A 6,104-nucleotide genomic window follows, 5' to 3' on the forward strand; every position below is an offset into this window, starting at 1 on the left:
TAATTGTCTAATGGAGGAGTAAGCTGGAGGGTAGCCCACAGAATATGTCTTCTTAACTCCACCCCAACTTCTCCCAAGCTACTAAAAAATATAAAATGTGGATTAATGGCAGAGCAGAGCTGCTGCAGACACACTATGTGCACCAGAAGCCAGAGCATCTACAGAGGACCCAACTGTGGCCAACCGAGTGACACTTTCAACAGCTCCACATTCACATAGGCATCCCATAGGGGTCAAGTGGTTTCCAAAATGTTGACAGATTTCTGTCATGAGTGCTTGTAATGGGTTTCCAGCATGCCTTGGAGTGAGTAGATGAGATGGAGTTAAATTTCCAGGCAAGACACTTATGTCCATTTCATGTGCAGACCACACTTTCCACAGTTGCATACCCCTTTTCTCAACTTAATGAATAGGAGAATTTAAGCTATTCTGATATAATAAAGAAGTAACATGGGATTTTTACTATTTAAAAGTTGCAACAATATAGAAATGCATACTGTAGAAAATAAAAGTCTTCTGTAATGTCTTCCCCTCCTCTGCTGAAAATATCAGTATTAACAATTTGGAATAGGGTCTCCCCCAGTTTTTCCATGCATATACTAAACCATATATGTATGCATATATAGACTATTATATATACTTTTTTCTATTTAAAGGTGGGATTTTAAAAAATGGGGTGCTACAGTTTTGCAAATGGTTTTGACTTAATATCTCTTGCAACAAAGTTTTTTAAAGGGACTATGTATAAATTAACACTGTATAAATAAAAGTCATCTTAAAAAAAAAAAAAAAAAAAAAAACCAAACAAAACCCAAATAGCCAAAGCAATCTTGAGAAAGAACAACAAAGCTTGGGGCATCACATTTCCTTATTTCAAGCTGTATTACAAACCTGCAGTAATCAGAACAGTATGGTACCAGCATAAAATCACATGTATAGACCAATGTAACAGAACAGCCCAAAATGAGTCCATGTGTTTATGATCAAGTAATTTTTGACGAGAGCACCAAAAATATACAATGGGGGAAAGATAGTATCTTTAATAAATTGTTTCGGGAAGACTGACTATTGGACCCTTATCTTATACCACTCACATAAATTAACTCCAAATGGATTAAAGACTTAAATGAAACCATAAAACTACTAGAAGAAAATGTAATTAAAAAAAAAAAGAAAATGTAAGAAAAAGTATTCTTGACATTGGTCTTGGCCATGACCTTTTGGATATGATACCAAAAGCAAAAACAAACAAGTGGGATTCCATCAAACTTAAAGGCTTCTGCACAGCAAAGGAAACAATCAACAAAATGAAAAGGCAACTTATGGAATGGGAGAAAATATTTGCAAACCATACCTCTGATAAGGGGTTAATATCCAAAATATGTAAGAAATTTACAGCAATAAATAGATAAATAAATAGTAGGTAAAGGACCTCAATAGACATTTTTCCAAAGACATACAAATGGCTCACAGATACACGAAAAGGTGTTCACCATTACTATCATTAGAGCAACGCAAATCAAAACTACAATGAGATAATCGCCTCACACCTGTCAGAATGGCTACTATCAAAAAGACAAGAGATAACAAGTATTGGCCAGAATGTGAAGAAAAGGGAGCCCCTGTGCATTGTTGATGAGAGTGTAAATTGGTATAGCCATTATGGAAAACAGTATAGAGGTTCCTCGAAAAATTAAAAATATAATTACCATATGATCCAGCAAGCCCACTTCTAGGTATAAATTGAAGGAAATAAAATCAGTATCTCAAAGAGATATCTGCACTCCCATGTTCATTGCGGCAGTATTAACAACAGCCAAGACAGGGAAACAATGTAAGTGTCTGCTGATGAATGAAAATGTGGCATATGTACACAATGAAATATTATCCAGCCATAAAAGAAGGAAATTCTTTCATTTGTAACATGAATAAAAATGGAGGGCTTACACTAAGTGAAATACGTCAGACAGAGACAGACAAATGTTGTATGATCTCACTCATGCATGGAATCTAAAAAAGTTAAACTCATAGAAACAGAGAATACAGTCCAGGGGCTGAAGAGTGGGGAAATTGGGGGAGAACGTGGCCAAAGGGTACAAACTTCCAGTTATAAGATGAATAAGCTCTGGGGATCCAATGTATGGAGTAGTGACTCTAGTTAGCCGTATTGTATTTCGTAACTGAATTTGCTAAGAGAGTAGATCTTACATGTTCTCACTACACACATAGAAATGGTAACTGAGGTGATGAATGTGTCAACTAATTTGATTGTGGTAATCATTTCACAATATATAGATATATCACATTAAAAAAAAAAGGCATGGAGAAAACTTAAATGCATACTGCTTAGTGAAAGAAGCCAATCTGAAAAGGCAATACATCATATAATGCCAACAATAGGATATTTTGGAAAAGGCAAAACTATGAAGACAGTAAAAAGATCAGTGGTTGCCAGAGGTGTGGGAGGAGGATAGACAGAGGGATGAAGAACTGGAGCACAGTAGATTGAGATTGTTCTGTATGATACTGTAATGGTAGATACATGACATTATACATTTGGCAAAACCTGCAGAATCTATAGCATGAAGAGTGAACCACAAAGCAAACTACAGACCTTTGTTAATAATGGTGGATCAATTTGAGTTCTCCCTTTGTGACACACATACCACACTAATGCAACGTGTTAATAATGGGGGAAGCTATCTGCTCAGTCATCTGTAAACTTAAACTGCTCTTTAAAAAAGTCCATTAAATTTTTAAAAATCAAAAGAAATGTAAAAACAATCAGTGAGGTTGGTTTTCAAACTGGTCACTGAAAAGGTTAATGCAACAATTAATGAGAGGAATGTGGGTTCAGAAACCAGTCGTGACCAGAACTGTCTGCTATGAGACTATCAGAAGTAGCTACAGTCTCCATGCAATTAGTAATAACAGTTGAAATAAAGTCTACACTGATGTATGCCATGGGCAGATTTATAGATAAGGAAGATAATGATACTTATGTGAGTACTTGTTTTTTTGTTTTTTGTTTGAGACAGAGTCTCACTCTATCGCCCAGGATGGAGTGCAGTGGTGTGATCTCGGCTGATCACAACCTCTGTCTCCCGGGTTCAAGCAATTCCTGACCCTCAGCCTCCAGAGTAGCTGGATTACAGGCATGCACCACCATGCCAGGCTAATTTTTGTAGTTTTTGGTATAAATGGGGTTTCACCATGTTGGCTAGAACTCCTGACCTCAGGTGATCTGCCCACTTCGGCCTCCCAATATATGAGTACTTTTAAAACAAGTGACTCCCTCAGATCTTGTTTTATTTTCACAAAACTTATTCTAGCTGAACTTTGAAGTCTCATTAAGGTTTTATCCAACTGGTAAAAGTAGACTAGGATGCCTATGGAGAAATAAAGGTAAAAATAATGATGTCAATCTAACACTAGCCAGAGTTTTTACAGAGGAGACAGACTGTCCTGTATGCCGTTATTTATGCTTCTTACCCTTTTCATTCTACACGTATGTGCAAATTAGCTCCTTGCTTCATATTAACTTTCAAATAGCGCTCGGAAGCTTTCAATCTGACCTTTCTGTGGCCAGCAGGAGGAGACCAGGGAGCTTAAGGTATTCCCATATCCTGGTTTCTGTGTCTAGAATTCTTGCTTTGAATTTTATAAAGCTACTATTCATACATCTGAGATAAGAAATTCAAATACAGTAAGATACTCATTATAAATAATGGTTTTAATCCTAAATGGGTTATAGTGAGGGGATTAGGTTTTTTCCAATCTTCACTTTCTATAGAACACAGACTCAAAGAAAACACAGACTCTGTCAACGGCTAGAACTCAAATCTTACGATAATTCAGTGCTCTTTTCATAAAAACATGCTGTCTTTATATGATCTACATGCCTTACAGGTATCCTATCCTGAAGGTAAGCAGTGGGTGTGTAATAGGTGACAATACATCTGAGTCACTTATAACACTGCCTGACACAAAGTATACTCTATGTGAGGGGTCAGTAAGCTTCTTCTGTAGAGCCAGAGAGTAAACATTTTAGGCTTTGCTGGCTGTAAGGTTTCTGTTGTAACTAATCAAAGCTGCGTTGGCAGCATGAAAGCAGCCATAAAAATGAACGTGACCAGGTTCCAATAAAACTTTATGGACACTGAATTCGTATTTTATATAATGTTCACATATCATGAAATATTTTTCTGATTTTTTTCAATCATAAAAAACGCAAAAATGGATGTAAACACAGGCAGTGTGCTGGGGTTTTGGGGCATAGTTTGCTTCCTACAATTAGTAGACATTATTATGATGTCTATAATATCTTTCCAGAAATTATTTTTAATGGTTGCTTAAACACAGAGTCTGTTTCTACGTTTTTTATTGTTAATTGCTGCTTAAACTGGTAGGAGTGGGAGGATTCAAACCCAGCCTGTGTGACATCAAGGTCCATGCTCTTTCATAAACAAGATTGTCTGGATGTTCTATAATTTACTTAGTCCCCTGTGGTAAGAATTTAGGCTATTTCCAATATTCATTATTATAATTCACCCTCCAGTGAACATCTGTGTAGTTAAGTCTTTACGTGCACATAGGATTATACCCACACCTTAAAATGTATTTAGTGGTAGCTATCAAAACGGCTGGCAGGGGCGTGCGCGCGCCTGTAAACCCAGCTACTCGGGAGGCTAAGGCAGGAGAATCACTTGAACCCCGGGGGGCGGAGTTTCCAGTGACCCCAGATCGCGCCATTGCACTCCAGCTTGGGCAACAAGAGCGAAACTCTGTCTCAAAAAAAAAAAAAAAAAAAAGGTTGACAGAGCATCTAAAAAAACAGACTCTAAAGAAGTAATCTCAAAAAATAATCTTTTACGGTTACAAGAAAGTTCAGACATACTAGAAAAGGAGTTTTATAAATACAATATATATACATAGAACTTATGTCCCAAACACCATTTTAAGACCTTTATATATAATTACACCATTTAGTCCTCAAAACAATACTATGAAGTGCAGGTACAATTATCACTATCATCATCATCATTATCCCCATGTTCCTAAAAGGAAACTGAGGCACAGAAGGGCTAGGTAACTTCTCCAAGGTCACACAGTAAACTGGTAGGAGAGGGAGGATTCAAACCCAGCTTGTGTGACATCAAGGCCCACTCTCTTTCATACCAGGCTGCACCATCTCTTCAACCAGATACTTGCCCAGTGTGCACCTCCAGGTACTCTTTATAATGTGCCTTCACACAATCGGTGGTGGTCTTTTTTATACTGAGATCACATTTCACATGCATGAACGACCTCATACTCTAATAACTGGTGCCAATTTTAACCCATAATGGGACACTTTTGGTGGAAACTGGCTACCCATCTAACCTTCCTCTATTGTCCTACAAGACACCCCCACACCAACGCCAATTCTTCATTAACTTTCCCTGTTTTTCTTACCCAAAATAGCTGTCTAGTAAACAACAGAGGTAGATTGGAGCATACTCTCATGTCTTATTTTCCAGTGTATGGCCCCAAAGCTACATTCAGGTGGTGCTTTGCCTACAATGGAGGGCCCTGTACCGCCTGGGATGGCTAGTTTCGATTAAGTACCCTTCTTTGAAAACAAAAACAGTGGCACGTGTCAGAAGTCCCTCCCGCGCGGCCTCTTTCCCCTCTTCTTCCGCAGCAGGAGGCCTTGCCCCGGCGTCCGGCACCCGTCTGGACCAAACGTTCAGCCTCCCCTCTCCAGACTCGGACGGGAACTCGCGCGCACTCCGGGGTATTCCCCGTTTGTGCTGAGTTACACGCGAATCTCCCAAAAAGGAGATTAAGTGAATGGGTCGTCCAACTTTGAAGGGAAACGAGGATTCCCTTTCTCATTTTCTCTCCTGATTTCTCTCCCTAACCGGACCGCACTTTTCGAATTATCCCCGTGGGGAGGAACGACAAATGCCGCCGGTCTCACGAAACTGCCGCCCCCCACTCATGCCCAAACAAGGATAGAATCTTCTAGCGAGGGAATAAAAAAATAAATAAGCGGGCGTTTCAAACCGAGTCCTCGGGTGTGCAGACTCGCCGCGGAGTCGCAAGCGGAGCGGGCAGTCCTG

The sequence above is a fragment of the Colobus angolensis genome, unplaced genomic scaffold (assembly GCF_000951035.1).
Source record: "Colobus angolensis palliatus isolate OR3802 unplaced genomic scaffold, Cang.pa_1.0 Scaffold35, whole genome shotgun sequence".
NCBI lineage: Eukaryota > Metazoa > Chordata > Mammalia > Primates > Cercopithecidae > Colobus > Colobus angolensis.